General features: G+C 43.4%; 1 protein-coding gene across 6 annotated transcripts in view; it reads left to right on the forward strand.

The window, feature by feature from the left end:
* Nucleotides 1-20,274, forward strand: part of WDR33 (WD repeat domain 33) — a 325,821-nt gene that overhangs the window by 210,757 nt on the left and 94,790 nt on the right. For 5 of the 6 annotated variants that reach the window (XM_077956740.1, XM_077956742.1, XM_077956745.1 and 2 more), the window contains exon 1: nucleotides 5,568-5,717. The gene's annotated coding sequence lies outside the window, so the exon portion shown is untranslated. Of the gene's footprint in view, nucleotides 1-5,567; nucleotides 5,718-5,882; nucleotides 5,980-20,274 lie in introns of those variants that run through there. The other variant, XM_077956741.1, reaches the window with a different exon arrangement.

Genomic DNA, 20,274 nt, shown 5'->3' on the forward strand with positions numbered 1-20,274 from the left:
AGTAGCACGATCTCAGCTCACTGCAACCTCTGCCTCCTGGGTGCAAGCAATTCTCCTGCCTCAGTGTCCTGAGTAGCTGGGACTACAGGAGTGCGCCACCACACCTGGCTAATTTTTGTATTTTTGTAGAGATAGGGTTTTGCTATGTTGGCCAGGCTGGTCTTGAACTCCTGACCTCAGGTGATCTGCCCACCTTGGCCTCCCAAAGAGCTGGAATTACAGGTGTGAGTCACTGCGCCCGGCCTTACTTTCAAGACTGAACCATGTTTTTCAATTTTACCAAGAAGAAAAAACTCCAAAAAATCAGTATTACGCAATCAGCAAGTTAGAAGTAAGATGAAAATTTCAGAAAATATTTGAACCTGGGACTATAGGACTAATGGAATTTCTAGAGATAGAAAAGTATTAGAACACATGGGGATGAGGCTTTAATGGGAGCACTGAAGTATTCCCAAAGCCTAGGGCAAACTGTGGGCTGGATATTGGAATTTGCCAAGTGTTCCTAGAATTTCTGTAACAGCATTGTAATGGAGTAAACAGAGGCCAACCTCAGTTTATTGGTGGCAAAACCAGGACTCTGATCTGGGCCTACTGACATGGGTCCAGTGTTCTTTTTTTTTTTCCCCTTCATGCTTTGCAGTCTAGACATGTAGTTGTCTATGCAGTATTCTAATATGCATTTTTTGTTTTCTTGAAGTATCTGAAATGCATTTTTAAAGAAACTCTATGTAATGTCTTCTTTGGTCTTTAATTCAGATTCTTTAGTTGCTTTAGTTTGTTCTTTTTTTTTTTGGGGACAAAGTCTTGCTCTGTCGCTCAGGCTGGAGTACAGTGGTACGATCTCGGCTCACTGCAACCTCTGTCTCCTGGGTTCAAGTAATTCTTCTGCCTCAGCTTCCCAAGTAACTGGGACTACAGGCATGCACCACCATGCCCGGCTAATTTTTGTATTTTTTAGTAGAGTTGGGGTTTCACCATATGCTGGCCAGGCTGGTCTCAAACTCCTGACCTGAGTTGATCTGCTCGCCTCGGCCTCCCAAAGTGTTAGGATTACAGGCATAAGCCACTGCACCTGGCATAGTTTGTTTCTGATTTTTTTGTTAGCAGGCTTGCTTTCTCTGCCTCTAAAATGCGGGGAGAAAGCTGTATTATGCACAGATGATGAGAACAGGATACGTAGAAAGAGTCTATGCTAATCCAGTGGGAGATGGCATATTCAGCTGTATTTACATGTAAAGAATGCACAGGGATGGTGATCGCAGCATTATTTGTATTAGCTGGTTTTGATTTCCTGAGCTCAAGTGATCCTCCCACCTAGGCCTCCCAAAGTTCTGGGATTACAGGCATGAGCCCCCGCTTTGGGCCTGAGAAGCTGTTAAAAAGAACAAAGATATGTCTACATGTGAACTGAGAAGGAAGGGTGCCAAGATATATTGCCAAAAGAATACAGTTTGGATAGTATCCTATTTGTGTAGGAAAAATGTACTCGTATATAATATTTTCATGTATGTGTAAAGACAATAGTGGCTGGGTACTTTGGCTAATGCCAGTAATACTAGTGTTTTGAGAGGCCGAGGTGGGAGGATCACTTAAGGGTAGGAGTTCAAGATCAGCACAGGTAACAGAGTGAGACCTCACCTCTACAAAAAAATTGAGAAAATTAACCAGGTATGGGGGTGTACCCTATAGTCCCAGCTATTTGGAAGGCTCAAATGGGAGGATCACTTGAGGCCAGGAGTTCAAGGTCAGCCTGGGCAACATAGGGAGACGCTATGTGCCTAAACAAAGAAGTAAATAAATAAATCAGGATAGTGAAGTGTTATTTACCTATCACTTAGCCAATCTTGTGTCGATGGCCCTCTCCTCCCTGGTAACTTAGTGGAGATTTAGCCATTTTTTTTTTCTTGAATAAATAATCCTTATCTTGTTGAAAGACCTTGGTTAATTTCCAGCACTCTGAAAATTGAAAAAGTTGATTTTGACAAAATTTTGCCAGTGTTTTGTGGCTTTTAGGGAGAAGACGATTTTCAGATGTTCTTACTCAACCATTTCTGCTGATGTGCTTGGCTGGAATCACTTAAAGCCAATTCCAGACATCATAACATTTAACTCATACATACTTCAGGACATGACAGGTAAAGATTTTATTTATTTACTTATTTATTTATTTATTTTTTGAGATGGAGTCTTGCTTTGTTGCCCAGGCTGGAATGAAGTGACACAATCTTGGCTCACTGCAACTTCCGCTTCTGTGGTTCAAGTGATTCTCCTGCCTCAGCCTCCTGAGTAGCTGGGATTACAGGCGCCCACCACCATGCCCAGCAGTTCTTTTTTTTTTTTTTTTTTTCCCGTATTTTTAGTAGAGATGGGGTTTCACCACGTTGGCCAGGTTGGTCTTGAAATCCTGACCTCAGGTGATCCGACCATCTCAGCCTCCCAAAGTGCTGGGATTACAGGTTGAGCCACCATGCCCGGCCAACAGGTAAAGATTTTAAAAAATTAACAAAAAGGCCGGGCGTGGTGGCTCACGCCTGTAATCCCAGCACTTTGGGAGGCGGAGGCGGGTGGATCACAAGGTGAGGAATTCAAGACCAGCCTGGCCAAGATGGTGAAACCCCATCTCTACTAAAAATACAAACATTAGCCAGGTGTGGTAGTGCAAGCCTGAAATCCCAACTACTCGGGAGGATGAGGCAGAAGATATTGCTTGAACCTGGGAGGCGGGGTTGCAGTGAGCCGAGATCACACCACTGCAAATCCAGATAGCAAAAAAAAGGAAACACAGTAGCAGACAATGATTAAATAATGGCACATCCATACATAGACTATCATGCAGACATTACACAGTATCTAGCCTGGGCAACAGAAGCAAGACTCTGTCTCAAAAAAAAAAAAATTAATGAAAATGTAGTTGTTACATATAATAAATTTTAAAATTCTTTAATGTCATCTAATACCCACCCAGTCTATGTTCAAATGTCCATATTTTCTCAAAAATGTCTTTTTCCCCCCAGTTTGTTCAGTTGGGATCCAAACAGGGAGTACACATTGCATTTGGTTGATATGCCTCTTAAGTCTCTAACCTATAACAGAGAATCTCTAACAGTTTCTTTCCTCAGTTTTTAAATATTTTCTGGAAGAAAATGTATCACATGTAAAATTTTATACAATATAGAATATGGCTGATTGCATCCTTGCAGTATACTTAACAGGTCCATCTGTCTCCTGGTCAATTTAAACAACAATTTTCCAGGAAGGGGCCTGTGAGGTTACAGGTGTGAAGGATTTTTGCCCTTGATTAGGCTGCCCCTCCAATTCAGCACATTTTAAAGATTTTCAGGGATCAGGACACCGCCTGAATGCTTCCTCTACCACTCCCAGTATAATTTCTAGGAACTGACCACTTGCTTGTCTTTTCTCTCTAACCTTCAAAACCCAACTGATGAGGGGACTTCTTAGGGTTACCTTCCTGACCCCACTCCCTACCTTCAGCCCATGAGAATCCTGCCTTCTATCCTGGCTTTCCTGCCTTGTACTCAGGGTGTCTATGGGTTCCTTCCATCCTATCCTAAACTTATCACACAGAACTGGAATTGTCCAGCCTCCTTACATATTTCTAGATATATATCAAAATAAGATTATAGGGGCTGGGCGTGGTGGTGCATGGCCTGTAATCGCAGCACTTTGGGAGGCTGAGGCAGGAGGACTGCTTGAACCCAGGAGTTTGAGACCAGCTTGGGCAACATAATGAGATCTTGTCTCTACTAAAATTAGCTGGGTATGGGTGTCCTGGCCCAGGCCATTAGTCCGAGCTACTAGGGAGGCTGAGGTGAGAGAATCACTTGAACCTGGGAGGTTGAGGCTGCAGTGAGTTATGATCACCCTGGGGGACAGAGACACCTTGTCTTTAAAAAAAGAAAAAATATAGAAGATTATAAACATTTCTGATGTCATCATAAAAACTTTAGATACTGTGTAATGTCTGCATGATAGTCTATGTATGGATGTGCCATTATTTAATCATTGCCTGCTACTGTGTTTCCTTATTTTTGGCTATCATTAATACCTCAAAGATTAGTACACTAATCTGATTCAGATTTCTGAGGCTATCCTTAGAACAGATTTTTGGAAGGGGATTATGGAGTCAAAAGTAAGACTTCTTTGAGACAGGTCTTACTCTGTTGCCCAGACTGAAGTGCACTGGTGCGATCTTGGCTCACTGCACCTGCCAACTCCTGGGCTCAAGTGATCCTCCCACCTCAGCCTCCCAAGCACCCATCACAGGAACGGTCACAGGAACGCGGTCACAGGAACGCACCACGACGCGTAAAGATGGGGTCGCGCCACGTTCCCTAGGCTGGTACGATTCTTGATCCACATTGGAGAACAACTTGCTGTGCAATTATATTTTGAACCTCATCAAAATGGAATCATACAGCGTCCTCCTCTTTGTGCCTGAGTTAACAATATCTGATATTCGTTCAGGCTGTTGCGTTTATCCATAACTTCCTATTGCTCTGTAGAAATCTACCGCACGACTATACCATAATTTAGGCACTCAACTGCTGATGGGCATTTGGGTTACCAGCTTTTTATTACCACGAATAAACGTTCTATGGACATTCTTTTTTTTTTTTTTTTTTTTGAGACAGAATTTCGCTCTTTTTGCCCAGGCTGGAGTGCAATGGCGTGATCTCGGCTCACCGAACCTCCGCCTCCGGGGTTCAAGCGATTCTCCCGCCTCAGCCTCCCGAGTAGCTGGGATTACAGGCATGCGCCACCACCCCGGCTAATTTTGTATTTTTAGTAGAGACGGGGTTTCTCCATGTTGGTCAGGCTGGTCTTGAACTCCCGACCTCAGGTGATCCACCTGCCTCGGCCTCCCAAAGTGCTGGGATTACAGGCGTGAGCCACCGCGCCCGGCTCTATGGACATTCTTGCACATGCCTTTGGTGGACGTATGCACTCACTCATTCCTCTTGAAGTGAAATTTCTGGGTCACAAGGTAAGCGTACACTTAGCTTTAGCAGAAACTGCAGCGTTTTTCCAAAGTGGCTGCACCGTGGGGCTGTTTTTCTATCTTGGTTGCTCGACTTTAAGCGAGGCGTAATCTAGAGGCACAACTGGCTCGGGTAAGGCGTGGAGCCTGACCGTGTGCCGGGATCTGCCAGGGCTGCCACCAGCTGTACGAGTGACCAGACTCAGCAAGGTCCCACGGGGGCTTCCCACAGATCCACTCTCAGTGGGCTCGGTCCAACGACCCGCTCTCTCTGCCGCACCGGCCCCGTACAAATATACTCTTTCACATACTGGAAAACGGGGTGTTTTTCAGAGCATCCAGGTTAGGTCACACTGTAAAAAAAGTCAGCCCTGCGAAACGCAATCGCTTCCCCCATCCAGGAGGCAGCGCAGCCCTCCTCGCTCCGGAACAAAGGACGCGCTCAGCAGAGTCTAGCGGCCCGGCCCCTCACCTATGCACATGCGCAGATCGAGCCTTACGGAGGCCCGCGGCCCAGGCGCGCGTGACGTAGCGCCGTCCGCCGGTGCGTGATGACCCCAGAGCGTGCGTTCTGTGGCTCATAGGGGAAGATGGCGGCTGCTCCTTTGGAGGAGCGGGATTGAGAGGATCGGAGTGGGGAGACCAGACAGGAGAGACATTCCCGGCTCTGAAGACGAACGCTTCGCTGGCCGTTAGGAGCTCTGCTCAAAGCCAGACGGTGAGTGCGGCGGCGACACGGGACTGCTCGCCTGCAGCAGGCAGCGGCACTCTCCGCCATTTTCAGGCTCGGCCGTTGCGTGCTTCGGGGGCCTGGACGGGCGCCTGGGCAAAGGTTGGAGGAACTGGGAGGATCGACCTCGGGGCGGCTCGTCGAGGCAGGTTTGAGCCTTATGGGAGGGGGCTGGAGGCCGGAGGCCAACTGGGAAAAGCGGGCATGGTAGAACTAAGGCCCTGACTGGAAGCGGTGGCGACGAGAAGACGTAAGTCAGGCCACGGTTAAGACGTGAAGTTTGGAGGGAAATGCATTTTAACTGAGGTTTGGGGCGGGAGTGGAAGGAGGTGGACCGAGTTGAAGTGGTTGGTTGAAAGGGTCCTGGGAAGTTAACGTGAAATCTGCGAAACAGCTGAAGGCTTAGCCGTGATGTTATCGTGGCTTGAAATCGGTGTTTATAATAAGGATGAGGCTACAGCTTGACAGGCAAAGCCCTGCTTTTTTGGAGTAGTTGTATTTCTATTTGGTTTGTGCTAGATCCCTGTTTCCAATTTTAAGTTGTCTTCCGGCAACTAAGTAGTGAGGATCTTAGCATGCCCTCTTAAAAGAAATGACAATGAATGTTTGTACTTGGTTGTAACCCTTGGGATTAGTGGCCCCTTCCGGAGTAAGGAGGAGGCGGCAGCGGCGGCAGGTCGGTAGGGAATTCCGTAATTGGATCTATTTAAATCAAATCAGAAAAATACGGGCTACTCGTAGAAAGCCTGTCAAGAATGTTTTAAAGTAGTTTCTACACACATGACCTTAAGTTGACTGTTCAGGAGCTTTGGAAGACATTAGAATATGAACAAAACTCCTGCACTGAAAGGAACAACTCTGGGGAGCGTGGAGTTTACTTTTTAAGTACACTCTGGAGAGCTGATGCACGCTGTATATACATATATATGTGTGTATATGTGTGTGTGTATATATATGTACATATATAGCCTGTGGACGTGGTGCAGTGGTAAACCTACTTAATTCAAACCTTTTAGTGACAGTTATGCTAGTTGTACCTCTTGTGGCATTTTTCTTTTCCTCGCCTTAATTGCATTTGACCCATTTTTTATTACTGTAAGATACTTTTGCGTTTTTTGTCTCCTTGACCAGAAGAAGATAAAATATTGTATAGATTTGAGTTTTTGCTGAGACTTGAAGTTCCATATTTAGACTATCTTCTTGAAACTTGGGGAGAAATTTTAACTTGTCTTTCCTGTACTCCTGGGAAGAATTTTGGTAGAAAGTTGGCTTATGGCCGGGCGCGGTGGCTCACGCCTGTAATCCCAGCACTTTGGGAGGCCAAGGTGGGCGGATCACCTGAGGTCAGGAGTTCGAGACCAGCCTGACCAACATGGCGGAACCCCGTCTCTACTAAAAATACAAAAATTAGCCGGGCGTGGTGGTGGTCGCCTGTAATCCCAGCTACTCGGGAGGCTGAGGCAAGAGAATCGCTGGAACCCAGGAGGCAGAGGTTGCAGTGAGCCAAGATCGCGCCGTTGCACTCCAGCCTGGGCGACAGAGGAAGACTCCGTCTCAAAAAAAAAAAAAAAAAAGATTTTGGCTTATATATATTACAATGCTTTAGACAAAAATCTTTATCTGTGAAGCTGATGGCTTAACTTGGATAATTTTCTTTGGTTGGGGAAAAATACTAAACAGATTTTGCCATCACGGTTTTATGTTGACATAAGGCTTTAATAATATTTTTACTAAGCGCTTAAGGTATTTATTCAGAGCACTCTTTGCTAAGTAATAAGTTCGTATACTTTTGCCATTACTTTGCGGGGGGAATATTATTTGATTATGGCTGAAGGAACTGCTTCATGTTTCAGAATGGGATAGTAAGGTTACAGTAAAGCTTTACGATTACGACGAAGATATTGGTGAAAATTTTTCACTTATAAATGTATTTGTGTAAATTTTTTTTGTTTGTTTGTTTGAGACAAGAGTCTCGCTCTGTCGCCCAGGCTAGAGTGCGGTGGCGCGATCTCGGCTCACGGCAAGCTCCGCCTCCCGGGTGCACGCCATTCTCCTGCCTCAGCCTCCCGAGTAGCTGGGACTACAGGCGCTCGCCACCGCGCCGGGCTAATTGTTTGTATTTTTAGTAGAGACGGGGTTTCACCGTGTTAGCCAGGATGGTCTCGATCTTCTGACCTCGTGATCCGCCAGCCGCGGCCTCCCAAAGTGGTGGGATTACAGGCGTGAGCCACCGCGCCCGGCCATGTTTCTGTAATTCTTTTGAGGTTGTTTAGCAACAAGTTTGGAATTTTACAAGTGTTTTTAGGTAAAGTATTTAGTTGGAGCCTGTAAATTATCAAAGTATGTTTACTTGTCATAAACTGGTAAGTTGTTAAGCATGGATTCCAGATTGTACTAGGTTTCTGTACATTATTCCAAAAATTTTATTTCTGTTGAAACTTGGTAAGAGATGTTAACTGTTTTATTGGGATGATGAAAGTTTCTCTGTTGCTACGATGTGTGACAAGCTACAATGTGTGACAAGCTTGCTGCCTTCCCTAGGTTTTTGTGTGTGTGTGTTTTGCTTTTAAGGAAGGTCTAGCTCCATCACTCTTGCTGGAGAGCTATGACGCGACCTCGGCTCACTGACATCCCGACTTCCCTAGCTCAAGCAATTCTCACACCTCAGCCTCCTAGCGGCTGGGACTACCAGGCACTGCCAACATGCCCCCCTTATCTGTATTTTTTTGTAGGGACTGGTCACGAGCCCGAAGTTTTGGGCTCAAGTGATCTGCCCGCCTCTGCCTACTAGTGTTGGGACTACAGGAGTGAGCTGTCACGCTCGACCAACTGACCATAGTTTTAATACTTAAAAATATTTTGTCTCTAGCAGTGATTTAGGTTCAAAGCTTTTCTGTGTGAAAATGATCTTCCTTCCTTCCTTCCTTCCTTCCTTCCTTCCTTCCTTCCTTCCTTCCTTCCTTCCTTCCTTCCTTCCCCCTCCCCTCCCCTCCCCTCCCCTGCCCTCCCCTGCCCTCCCCTCCCCTCCCCTCCTCTCCCCTGTGCTCTCCTCTCCTCTCCTGTGCTCTCCTCTCCTTCGACTGAGTCGCTCCTTCGTCCAGGCTGGGTGCAGTGGTGCGATCTTGGCTCACAGCAGCCTGCTTCAAGGGATTCTCCTGTCTCAGCCTCCCGAGTAACTGGGACTACAGGCATGTGCTACCACGCCCGGCCAATTTTTTTTAATTTTTTTCCCGTGACAGAGTCTCACTCCGTCGCCAGGTTGGAGTGCAGTGGTGTGATCTCAGCTCACTGCAACCTCTGTCTCCCGCGTTCAGGCGATTCTCCTGCCTTAGCCTCCCGAATAGCTGGGACTAGAGGCGCGAACCACCATGCCGAGCTAATTTTTTGTATTTTTAGTAGAGACGGGGTTTCACCATGTTGGCCTGGATGGTCTCGATCTCTTGACCTCGTGATCCACCCTCCTCGGTCTCCCAAAGTGCTGGGATTACAGGCGTGAGCCACTGCACCTGGCCAATTTTTGTATTTTTTGGTGGAGACGGAGTTTCACCATGTTGGCCAGGCTGATCCCAAAGTCCTGACCTCAAGTGATCCACCTGCCTGGGCCTCCCAAAGTGCTGGGATTACAGAAGTGAGCCACTGAGCTCTGCTGAAAATGATTTTTCTTTGGTAACATTTATCTCCCCATTTCAAACCATTTACATTAGTCGTAGAGACTGAAGCTCTTCAGCGTATTGGAAAATCTGAGCAGTGCTACTCTCATCCTGCCTGGCCCTTAAACATTTTACGAATTTTCTGGTAATGACTGACTTTCTAAAGTTGTGTTGTACCTTATAGTCATGATTTGCGTGCTTATAAATTCCCACAGCTAGGTAGTATTGGAAAGGGCATGCGTGGGTTTCAGCAGCAAAAGGCCCTAGATTTGAATGCCAGGCTCACCATTAACAACCTTTTTTATATTGTGTCAGTTAATTAAACTCTCTAAGCTTCAGTTTCTTTGTATAAGAATGTTAACTATAAAACCTAAAGGTAAAAAAGTGCCTCATATATAGTAGGCATTCCTTAAATATTAACATTTTTTTTCTTTCTGTGATGAATTTAATGGGCGACATCATTTTCAGTTTTTAACATTAACTCAACTATCTTTGTTGAAATTTACTGACAATCTCTTTCCTCTGGTAAATTAATCACTCCTTTCTCTGTTATTAAAGCATTTTGTGTATATCTTTAATGTATTTTGGCTGTTCCTTCTCCACTACTTTGTGAGCACTTTGGTTTTTAGTTTGTTTTCTGAGACAGGGTCTCACTTTGTCACCCAGGCTGGAATACAGTGGCTTGATCATGGCTCACTGCAGCCTCTTAATTCCTGGACTCAAGCGATCCTCCTGCTTCAGCCTTTCAAAGTCTTGAGATTATAGTCATGAGCCACTGCCACCAGCTCTTTGTGAGCACGTTGAAGACATACTATAGTACCTTGTATTTTTGTATTCCTAAAACCTAGGCATTATGCAAATTGAAGAATGAATTTTCTACAACAATTCCACTCATGACTCTACTGGAATCCATATTTCAACACAGACTTGGTTTATTTCTGATCTTTGGCTGTTGCTTACTAACTCTTCACCTGGATTGTATTCTTCCTTTCACACTATTCCTATTCTGTTCACTCCTCAAAATCGAGCTAAATCCAATTAATGAGGTATTCAGTGACTCTCATTTATTCATAACTTGTTTAGTTAGTCTAGTGTCTGTGTGACTGCCTTCTGTTACTTCGTGTCCCATTAGTACCTGCCTCTGTGCCTTACCATTTTTAGCAGATCCTTGAGTGGGATGATATGTGCCAAACTGCTTTAGGCAGTTTGTTGTTATAGGCACCTGCTCTCTACTCTGTTTGCTGCTCAACTGAGTAGGTTGAGGAGCAATTTTCCTCTTTTGGTATATGGAATATTCTGGTAACTTTTTTGCAACTTTAAGAAATTTCAAGCTGGGTGCGTTGGCTTACATCTGTAATCCCAGCACTTTGGGAGGCCGAGGCAGGTGGATCACCTGAAGTCAGGAGTTCAAGACCAGTCTGGCCAACATGGTGAAACCCTATCCCTACTAAATACAAAAAAATTTAGCCGGGAGTGGTGGCACATGCCTGTAATCCCAGCTACTTGGGAAGCTGAGGCAAGACAATTGCTTCAACCCTGGAAGCCGAGGTTGTGGTGAGCTGAGATTGCGCATTGCACTCTAGCCTGGGCAACAAGAGTGAAACGCCGTCTCGAAAAAAAAAAATTTCAAACATGCAGAAAAGGTGAAAGAATAATACAGTGAACACCCATATGCCTTCTGTTTGGATTCGACTGTTAACCAACATTTAGCTATTTTGCTTTAACTCTGTATCCCCCCTTTCTTGAATGATTTGAAATTAAATTGCAGATACACTGCTTCTCCCCTTAATATCTCAGGATGCATCTCTTTGAAATAATGCTTTTTCCTGCACTTTTCTACATTTTTATTTCAAGCCAGTCTCCAGCTAAAAACATGTAAAATCGTTATCATACCTAAGGCAATTAGCATGAAATCTTTAGGATCATCTTTTTTTTTTCAAATGAGTTGGTGTAATTATATATTTACATATTTTTTGCTCTGTCCCACAGTTGTTGAAGAGTTGATTTAATTCTATGTTATACAGAGTTTATGGTAGAACAAAGACCAAAGGGCAGTCTCTGGCAAGATTCTGGGCTGGTTTTACTTTAAATTCACAGCTAAGGTAGGAATGGCTGAGTGAAAACAACTAGAGACCTGGCGCAGTGGCTCACGCCTGTAATCCCAGCACTTGGAAGGCTGAGGCAGGCAGATCACCTGAGGTCAGGAGTTTGAGAGTAGCCTGGCCAACATTGTGAAACGTCGTCTCTACTAAAAATGCAAAAATTAGCCGGGTGTGGTTGCGCATGCCTGTAGTCCCAGCTACTCAGGAGACTGAGGCATGAGAATAGTGTGAACCCAGGAGGTGAAGGTTGCAGTGAGCTGAAATTGCGCCACTGCACTGCAGCCTGGGCAACAGAGCGAGACTGTCTTAAAAAAACAAGCAAACAAAACAAAACAAAAAAACAACTAAAGAGATGATGAACCACTGTAAGCATTTTAATTTATTCACATTTTTTATTTAAAATTTTAAAATTTTATTTGCGACAGGGTCTTAACCCTGTCATCCAGGTTGGAGTGCAGTGGCACAATCACGGCTCACAGCAGCCTCAACCTCCCAGCTCAAGCAATCTACCCGCCTTGACCTCCCAGAGTGCTAGGATTACAGGTGTGAGTCAACACACTTGCCTTTTTTTTTTAAACAAGTTTATTCTTAAATGTGCAATAGCTTCAAGACGACACTTCATTCCAGCTATAGGTGGCAAAAGATGATATGGCAGGGAATACAGATGTTTAAATACGAATGAAATCAAGGGTCACCATCGCTTCAGGCACAAGGCACAGCTTACTTTCTGCCAGATTTTTAAATTCCACCTGTGACTGGAGCCCCTCCCCAGAGGCTTTCGCTTTTAGCTCCTTGTGTTTCTTCTGTTCCTTGTCTTGTTTCTGCTTGAAAGCCTTATTCATCTCCTTGGCCTGCTTTTTGGGCAGTTTCAAGGGGTTCTTCTTGCCACCTTTGAGGCCGGACCTGGCACCTGCTGCCCCTTCCCAACTCTGTCACCACAAACGGCTAGCCTCATCTTTTTAAAGAATGTTCCATATTTTGGAATTTCTTATTGTATGCTTAAAATGTCATGTATTTTGTTTCTCAATTCTTATTGTTTCTCTTATTCCTTTTATTTCCTGTAAACTGGAAGTTAGATTTAGAGAGGTTTGACTAAATTTGGGTCAAATATTTTTGGCAAAAATACTTCATAGAGGCCAGGTGCGGTGGCTCACGCCTGTAATCCCAGCACTTTGAGAGGCTGAGGCAGATAGATTGCTAGAGCCCGGGAGTTCAAGACCAGCCTGGACAATTTGGCAAAACCCTGTCTGTACTTTAATTTTATTTATTTATTTATTTATTTATTTATTTATTTATTTATTTATTTCTGAGACGGAGTCTCACTCTGTTGCCCAGGCTGGAGTGCAGTGGCCCAATCTTAGCTTATTGCAAGCCCCGCCTCCCAGGTTCACACCATTCTCCTGCCTCAGCCTCCTGAGTAGCTGGGACTACAGGCGCCTGTCACCATGCCTGGCTAATTTTTTGTACTTTGTAGAGACGGGGTTTCACCATGTTAGCCAGGATGGTCTCGATCTCCTGACCTCATGATCTGCCCTCCTCGGCCTCCCAAAGTGCTGGGATTACAGGTGTGAGCCACCGCACCCAGCGTCTGTACTTTAAAAAAAAGAAAAAAGAAAAATATGCTGGGTTTGGTGGCCTTCGCCTGTAGTCCCAGCTACTTGGGAGGCTGAGACAGGAGGATTGCTTGAGCCAGAGAGGTGGAGGTTGCAGTGAGCTGACATCCTGCTGCTCTACTCCAGCCTAGGTGACAAGAGAACCCTGTCTCGGAAAAAAAAAAAAAAAAGAAAAAAGAAAAAAACTTCACAGGTGATGATATGTGATTTATATTGTGAGGATATACTTCTAGCTATGATACCTCAGTAAGGTGGTAGGGACTGCCAGATGTTAGCTTGCCTCATTTACAATGCCAGATTTACTTGGTTAATGTGTCCATTGGATTTCTTCATCAGAGGTATATTTTTCCCTTTGCAGTTATACTTGATCTGTGGGGTGATAACTTTAGCATCATGGGAGTACCTCACTTCTCAAAATATTTTTCACCTAATGATTGGTGATTATTAACTGAGTCATTTATTGGGAGTTTTCCAATTTTGTTATTTGTTTACATTCATTAACTATTTTCTGTAATAAAGAGCTTCTGCTTTCCCCCTTCCGTGTTTAAACGTTTAAATTTTGAAATAAATATGAACAAAAGAGTTGGAAGAATAGTTCAAAGAACTCCTATGTACTTTTAATTCTGATTCACCCATTTTTAATATTTTGTCACCTTTGCTTTATTCCTCTCTCCCTCCCTGCCTCCCAGCCCCTCATGTATTATTTTCTGAGCCATTTAGTGTTATTCACAGATATGCACTTCCCCCCCAAGAACAAATTTATTAAATGCCCACAATATTAACTAATTCTGGACATTGAACATTTATATAGTATCAAAAATTCATACTCAGATTTCTCTAGTTATCTCAGTAACATCTCACAGAATATTTCTTTCTCTAATCCAGTATCCAATCTAGATATTTCTTATCTCTTTAGTCTTTAAGCGGGACCGGGTTTTTGGCCCTTGTTGCCTTTGGTCTTTTGTTTTGTTTTGTTTTGTTTTTTGAGACAGGGTCTCACTTGCTTGCCTGAGCTGGAGTGCAGTGGCAAGATCATAGCTGCCTGCAGCCTGGAACTCTGGGCTTAAGTGATTCTCCCAGTTCAGTCTCCCAAGCACCTGGGACTAACCCCAGTTAATTTGAGGGCTCCTTTGCTTTTTTGGCAAAACAATAACCCAAATTCTTTTTGTCTTTTCCTTTCCTTTTGTATCTTCCCATTTCTCCAAGGAACCCCACTTCTTTTGGTAGAAAATATTATTTATAAACAGGGATTTGGATACTTGGTGGTGTATGCATTTGATTATAGGTCCTTTTCAGTGGACAGAGCTAGAAAACATGATTTTAAAAATCATCAGCTTACATTGGTATTTTATTTTATTTATTTTTTGAGACGGTCTCCTTCTGTCAACCAGGCCGGAGTGCAGTTGTGCCATCTCGGCTCATTGCAACCTCTGCCTCCTGGGTTTAAGCAATTCTTGTGCCTCAGCCTTCCGAGCAGCTAGGATTACAGGCGTCTGGCTAATTTTTATATTTTTAGTAGAGATGGGGTTTTACCATGTTGGCAAGGCTGGTCTCGAACTCCTGGCCTTAAGTGATCCACTCACTTTGGCCTCCCAAAGTGTTGGAATTACAGATGTGAGCCACTGTGCCTGACCTACACTGGTATTTTAAATTCCTAATCCAAATTAACATTATTGGCATTTCCTACGCAGAAAACAGATTCAGATTTATGATGCCAGTATTTTGCTAGCAATAACACTACCAAGTGCAGTTTTTTTCAGTCCTTTTTTTTCCTTAGAGTACACTGCATTAAAGATGAACTGTGTTCAAAAGTTACTTGAAATAACATTTTTCTGCTTGTTTGTTGAATTTGTTTATTTTGATTATCAAATTTAACAGTTTTTGTTTGTATTCATTATTAGAGTTTGCTTTTTCTTCCTCTTTAGTTTTTTTGTTTGTTTGTTTTTGAGACAAGATCTCAATCTCTTACCCAGGCTGGAGTGTAGTGCTTGCAGTTTTGGCTCCCTGTAGCCTCAACCTCCCAGGTTTAGGTGATCCTCCTAACTCAGCCTCCCAAGTAGCTGGAACTACAAGTGCGCACCACCATGCCTGGCTAATTTTTTGTATTTTTTGGTGTAGTCTGGGTTTTGCCATGTTGCCCAGTCTGGGCTCAAACTCCTGGGGTCATCGGATCCTCCCTCCTCAGCCTCCCAAAATGCTAGGATTACAAGGCATGGGCCACTGTACCCAGCCATAATTTAGTCTTTTTAATATGTTATTTACGTGGTTTAAAATTTACTGAAAAAATTTTTTTAGGCACCTGTAACCCAGAAGGAATAAAATTAAATACTATATTGAAAAAGTACTAGCTGGGCATGGTGGCTCACATCTGTAATCCCAGCACCTTGGGAAGCCGAGGGCGGCAGATCACCTGGGGTCAGGAGTTCGAGACCAGCCTGGCCAACATGGTGAAACCCCATCTCTACTAAAAATACAAAAATTAGCCAGGCGTGGTGGCACATGCCTGTAATCCCAGCTACTCTGAAGGATGAGGCAGGAGAATTGCTTGCACCCGGGAGACAGAGGCTGAACAAAAAGTAGTTAAGTATTGCTTCTGTCTCTGAGCTGTGGAGTTCACTCCTGTTTTTACTGTGTGTATTCTTATTTTCACATTCTTAGAAGAAAGTTGGCATGCTGTATATGCTTGTGACACTTGATTTTTTTTTATATATATAAATTGTGATAAATACAAGCAAAATGTTACTGTCTTTTTTTTTTTTGAGTTGGAGTCTTGCTCTCTCCTCCAGGCTGGAGTGCAGTGGCGTGATCTCAGCTCGCTCCTGGTTCAAGCCATTCTCCTGCCTCAGCCTCTTGAGTAGCTGGGACTACAGGTGCTTGCCACCACACCTGGCTAATTTTTGTATTTTTAGTAGAGATGGGGTTTCACCCTGTTGGCCAGGGTGGTCTTGAATTCCTGACCTCAAGTGATCTGCTTGCCTGTGCCTCCCAAAGTGCTGGAATTACAGGCAGGAGCCACCGTGCTTGGCCTTAACCTTTTTTTTTTTTTTTTTTTTTTGAGATGCAGAGTCTTGCTCTCGCTCAGGCTGGCATGCAGTGGTGGGATCTTGGTGCACTGCAGCCTCCACCTCCCAAGTTCAAACAATTCTCCTGTCTCAGCTTCCCAAGTAGCTGGGACTACAGGCGTGCGCCACCACGCTCAGATAATTTTTGTAATTTTTTATTAAGAGACAGGGTTTCACAATATGTTGGCCAGGCTGGTCTTGAACTCCTGACCTTAGGTGATCCACCCGGCTCAGCCTCCCAAAGTGCTGGGTTTACAGGTGTGAGCCACCGTGCCTGGCCAGCCTTAACCCTTTTTTTTTTGAGATTGAGTCTCACTTTGTCGCCCAGGCAGGAGTGCAGTGGCACGATCTCAGCTCACTGCAGCCTCTGCCTTCTGGGTTCAAGCAATTATCCTGCCTCAGCCTCCCGAGTAGCTGGCACTACAGGCCATTTTACAGTCAGTACACAATGGTTCCAGTTTCTTCGTATTCTCACCAATATTATATTCTGTGTGTGTGTGGTTTTTTTTTCCTCTGAGACAAGGTTTCCCTCTGTCTCCCCTGCTGGAGTACAGTGGTATAATCATAACTCACTGTGCCTTAACCTCCCGGGCTCAAGCAATCCTCCCACCTTAGCCTCCCGAGCAGCTGGGACAACAGGTGTGTGTTACCATGCCTGGCTAATTTTGTTTTTCTTTTCTTTTTTATTTTATTTTTTTCCTAGAGACAGGGTCTCACTATGTTGTCTGTCCTGACTGGTCTCAAACTCCTGGGCTAAATCTTCCCACCTCGGCCTCCCGAAGTGCTGAGATTACAATGAGCCACCATGCCCATCCTAAAGTTTTACAACCCAATAATAGTAATATTCCATCACTATAGCTGTCATTGAGTTTCAGAAGTTAGACTATTAAAAGTTTTAGTAAAGAGCTTTAACCAGTTGATTGTGGAAATACTGTGTACACAATTATTTTTCGTAAGAGGAAGGAGATTTCTGTCTTAAATAGCTTTAACAAAGTTTCAGTTTCATGTACAGGAATAGATTTAAACAAAACTCAGGGCCAAGTACAGTTTACAGAAATAGACTTTGTAAGGTCTATGGTTTTATATGGTTTTATTATTTTTTTTTGTTTTTTTTCCCTCTACAATTCCTTCATAACATTGGAATTTTTTTGCTGCTTGTTTTTTTTTTTTTTTTTTTTTTTTTTTTGAGATGGGAGTCTCACTCTGTTGCCCAGGCTAGAGTGCAGTGTCGCAATCTCGGCTCACTGCAAGCTCCTCCTCCCGGGTTCATGCCATTCTCCTCCCGAGTAGCTGGGACTACAGGCGCCCTCCACCATGCCTGGCTAATGTTTTTGAAATTTTTTAGTAAAGACGAGGTTTCACCATGTTAGCCAGGATGATCTCCATCTCCTGACCTCATGATCCGGCTGTCTCGGCCTCCCAAAGTGCTGGGATTGCAGGCGTGAGCCACCGCGCCCAGCCTTGCTTCTTGTTTTCAAGGAAAAAGATTATTTTTGTCAAGTGTTGACAGTGATTTGGGATCAGAAGCTGTAATTTTTATGATTCCCATCTCAGTTGATGGACATTAGGATTGTTTTTACTTTTTGATTATTATGAATAACACTGCTGTAAACATTCGTGTACAAATATTTGTGTGGACATAATGCTTTCAGTTCCCTTGGGGATTTACCTAGGAGTAGAATTGCTGGGTCACGTGGTATTTCGACATTTAACATTTGAGGAAATTCTTCACTATTTTCCCACCTAACTTTCAGTTTATTTTATGCCTAACAACCACTATTCTTTTGTAATCCAGACGGACTTGTTATGAGGGTTACTGTTTCTCCACATTCTCACTAACACTTCTTATTTTCCCTCTTTTGGACCATAGCCATCCCAGTGGATGTGAAGTGTTACCTCATTGTGGTATTCATTTCTTTATATATTTTAGAGATGGGGTCTCACTCTGTTGTCCAGGCAGGAGTTCAGGTGCGATCGCAGAGCACTGCAGCCTCGAACTCTTGGGCTCAAGCAATCCTCCTGCCTGAACTCCAGCAGGAGGTGATTCAAGTAGCTGGAACCACTGTTCCTGGTGCTCATTGTGGTTTTGTTTTACATTTTTCTATCGAGGCTGAACATCTTTTCCTGTGCTTATTGTCATTTGTATATCTTCCTTTTTTTTTTTTTTTTGAAACAGAGTCTGACTCTGTTGCACAGGCTGGAGTGCAGTAGTGCAATCTCACTGCAACCTCTGGCTCCCGGGTTCAAGCAGTTGTCCTGCCTCAGCCTCCTGAGTAGCTGGGATTACAGATGCCCGCCACCACGCCCGGCTAATTTTTGTGTTTTTAGTAGAGATGGGGTTTCGCCATGTTGGCCAGGCTGGTCTTAAACTCCTGACCCCAAGTGATCCACCTGCCTTGGCCTCCCAAAGTGCTGGGATTACAGGCATAAGCCACTGTGCCCAGCCTGTGTATCTTCTTTGGAGAAATAACTATTCACATTCTTTGCTCGTTTAAGAAATTGGGTTATTTCTTGTTATTATTGAGTTTTAAGAGTTCTTTGTATATTCTGGATGCAAGTCTCATCAGATACATGATTTGCAGAAATTTCCCGTCTTTTTCTGGGTTTGTTTTCCTTTTTTTAACTTTTTTCCCCAAGTCATGTGTAGGAAGACAATGTTTTGATTTTTTTATGGTGTTATTGAAGCAAAGAAGTTTCTAATTTTGATTACGTCCAATATACCTACTTTTTCTTTTGTTTATTGTGCATTGGTATCATATCTAAGGCAATTTCACCTAACCCAGGGTCATGAATGTATTCTCTGTATTTAATGCAGTTGGCAGTTGGTTAAGAAATTGATTTTTCTTGTTAGAGAATGTAGATTCTCTTCCATTGGTATAATTATGAATATGAGTTTGACTTTTTTATTAGAAAGCAGCTATAGTGAGTTTGACCTTGTGGTTAGAAAGATACAAGCTTTTGGCTGGTCTGATGGTAGTGTATTATCAGAACTTATTAACATTGGTGTCACTAAAGTTAATATACAACCCCCAACTGCTAAATTTGACTGGCTTAAAAAAAAAAAAAAAAGAAAGCTATAAGCTTTAGTTTTGGCTCTATTAAAAGCAGTTTTCAATAACTATTAAATTTTACTTAGTAAAGGGAGAGTCAAGTAAAAATTAATGAAGGACAGGTTTCATTGGTGAATTTTTTTTCACAACTTTTTAAGATATTTGTTTAACATTCAGTTCATCATATCCCTAATAACCACTAGTTTTTCTGAAATCCATACTGACTTGTTTGGAGGGAAATATCAAACTCTTAAGATGGTATGTGTCATAAGGTAATTGAAAGGCATCATAAATTCCAAATATACTGAGGAACTAGTTAACTGATTAGGCTCTTAGGTCAGTGTAGATAGTAGAACTAGAACCTGAGAACCACAGTTCTGAAATCAAGAGGCTCATAAAAGCTTGAGCTTATCAGTTTATCTTGCTGTTGACAGATTTGAAATATTCAGGGCCAACCAGCTCTTTAGGATTGTCCCTTTGGGAATGATTGTCTTTTCCTATTTTGTTAAATGCTTTTAAATTCATTTGTTAAGCCAGGTTTAAGAAAGGAATTTTGGAAATTTCTTGCCTGCTTTCTATGTAATCTTTTGAGATGGGTTCTCACTCTGTCACCCAGGTTGAAGTGCAGTGGTGTGATCTCGGCTTACTGGAACCTCGACTTCCTGGGCTCAAACAATCCTCCTGCTTCAGCCACCTGAGTAGCTAGGACCCACAGCTGTGTACCACCATGCCTGGCTAAGTTTTTGTGTTTTTGGTAGAGACAGGGTTTTGTCATATTGCCCAGACTGGTCTCGAACTCCTGAGCTCAGGTGACCCACCTGCCTCAGCCTCCCAAAGTGTTGGGATTACAGGCTTGAGTCACCATGCCTGGCTTGTAATCTTGAAAGTATGAAATTATTTTGCCTCTAGAGATCATCAAATCTAGACCCTTTAATTTGAAGATAAGCAAACAACACTAGAGAGATTAAATTTCATAGTTACATTGTTAGTGGCAGAATTCAGGTCACCTGAATAGCAGTTTAGTGTTCCCACTTTTACAAAAAAAGCCACTAAAACATTTCATAATAT

The sequence above is a fragment of the Macaca mulatta genome, chromosome 12 (genome assembly GCF_049350105.2).
Source record: "Macaca mulatta isolate MMU2019108-1 chromosome 12, T2T-MMU8v2.0, whole genome shotgun sequence".
Classification (NCBI taxonomy): domain Eukaryota; kingdom Metazoa; phylum Chordata; class Mammalia; order Primates; family Cercopithecidae; genus Macaca; species Macaca mulatta.